Source organism: Sturnira hondurensis, unplaced genomic scaffold (genome assembly GCF_014824575.4).
Source record: "Sturnira hondurensis isolate 20B ecotype Veracruz unplaced genomic scaffold, ASM1482457v3 Scaffold0010128, whole genome shotgun sequence".
NCBI classification, from domain to species: domain Eukaryota; kingdom Metazoa; phylum Chordata; class Mammalia; order Chiroptera; family Phyllostomidae; genus Sturnira; species Sturnira hondurensis.
This window is the reverse complement of record NW_028082759.1, coordinates 23904929-23907292: the sequence shown is the minus strand read 5'-3', so window position 1 is coordinate 23907292 and position 2364 is coordinate 23904929.

Here is a 2364-nt window from a genome sequence, read left to right as displayed (position 1 = left end):
TCTGCCTGGGGCCAACTCCCGACTTGAGCTACAAAGTAATCTGCAGATGGCTGCAACCTGTGCTGGGCTCGGAGGTGCCCAGGAGGGGCCCAAGCTGCACACCATGGCTGGCTGCCCCTAGTGCTGGGCCTGGAGCCACTTAGTGAGAGGGAGGGGGCACACTGAGGCAACATGCTGCTTGTTTGAGGGATTTTAGGAAAGTCTGAAGTGTGAGCTGCAACAGGCCATTTGTATGAATAAGCCAGTGGAAACAGCTTTGGTGGGCCCACGAGTTTGGTGGGGCATGGTCTCAGGGAACTGGGAATCCCCAGGGTGGCTGAACAGTGTGAGCCAGGTTGATGGAGACTCAGTTATGGTGCCGCACCTGCAGTCCTGGGGGTGAGGGGGCTCATCAAAGGAAGAATGGTCTCTGCCAGCACTTTTGTCTGGGAGAAAGCTGCTGCCCTACCTGATGCCAGACAGTTCCGTTTGCCCCCACACGCTGCCATCCACATGCTGGCACTGGACAAAGTGAGTTAGAGTAAGTCTGTATGCAGGCCCTTTAAAAGGAGCTGCCTGGGACTCCAGAAGCACTGTCTCCCTCAGCCCTAATCCCCACTCGTTTTTACAGCCAGAAGTTACAGGGACTTCTCTTCCCAGCATTGGAACCCTAGGCTGCAGGGCCTAGTTTGGGGCTGGGACCCCTCACTCTTTAGGGAGCATCTCCACAGCCAAGATAACCTCTCCTGAATTTTACCTACCACACGGTATGGGGCCAGCCTGTTGTGTGTCTCCACCCTTCCTACCAGTCTCGATGTGGCTTCTTCTTGAAATCTCTAGTTGTGGGACTTTTGTTCAACTAGATTCCAGGCCGTTTCAAAATGACGGTCGTTCTGTAGTGTAGTTGGAATTCTGCTGTGGTTGAGGGAGGGTGCGAGGACCGTGTTCACCGTTGCCGTCTTGACTGCAAGTCTCTATGTTACGGATTTTAGAAGTAGTTTCGTTTGTTATCCTATCACTTTGATAGCTAATTTGATTACCTTTGTCTCCTTTTTAATATCGAATCTTACTATTAAGAATTTTCACCTTAGCTTATTTGAAAAGTTATGTTATAAATTTCCATATATAATATCTTTAATAATGGCTTGGTCAAATAGATTCTTCACATTGACCTTAGAATAGTTTTAAGTAGATCTGGACCAAAAGAAGTCAATTTTGTGAGTATTAAGCAACCAACATCCCTCATTTTTAATCCAAATATCAGTGTGAGAAAGTAAGAAGGGTCAGAAGTTCAAAGTGGTTCTCAAAGATCAGTCAGTTCTTTGCTGCCTTCTCATTACACGTGTGTTGTGCATCTTCCTTGTTTTAGAATTTCCTAAATTTTTGGCTCCCAAGAACTTGAATATAAAATGATAGTGAAATCATATCAGCCCACCCAGAATTCAGATGTTAAAAATGGAACTAGAGGTGGAAATCCAGGTAGTGGAAGCTTTAAACTGTTTTGCTTTTTCCCCTGGAGTAAACTTTTTTACCTTAGTGTCTTGGAAGGAGACTCACATTAAAAGCAGTTACCTTTTATATTTGGTAGGACAGAGCCATTGTTATCTAATACCACACACAGTTTATAGAAGCAACATTTAATGATGCTGCCAAATTGTTTAGTACTAACAATATGGCATCCGTGTCATTTTTTCTTTTCTCCAACCAATATTAAAATAATTTATGTACATAGTGGCCCTGGCTGACGTAGCTCAGTGGATTGAGCGTGGACCTGCAAACCAGAGGATCGCGGTTAGATTCCCAGTCAGGGCACATGCCTGGGTTGCAGGCCAGTTCCCCAGCAGGGGACTCATGAGAGGCAACCATACATTGATATTTCTCTACCTCTCTCCTTCCCTTCCTCTCTAAAGATAAATAAATTAAAAAAATAAAAATAAATTTAAAAAAGGGGAATCAGTAACATTCCCTTTTTAAAAAAAATAATTTATGTACATATTGACTTTGACTGTAGTTATTAGTGTAAAATAAATTCAGGCAGTTTAATAGTTACTAGATTATAATAACTTTTAAGAAAACTACATTTGATTTCTCAATGTCCTGATCTGTTTTCAATACAAAGAGTGGCCAGCACAGTGCAGAAAACCAGAGTCAAGTGTGCTGCATCTGTAAAAATGCCTGCGTTGTGCATGTAAAAGGCCCTGGCTTTGATGAGTGCATGAGAGAATGGTTTGTGATGTTACATTGGTAACATCCTACGAGTGAATATTTGGCATACAATTTTGGTTCACAAACATATCCATAAAATGCTTTCATATGGCAGCATCAAAATACATGAAACAGCCCTGGCTAGTGTGGCTCAGTGGATTGAGCTCGGGCCTGTGAACC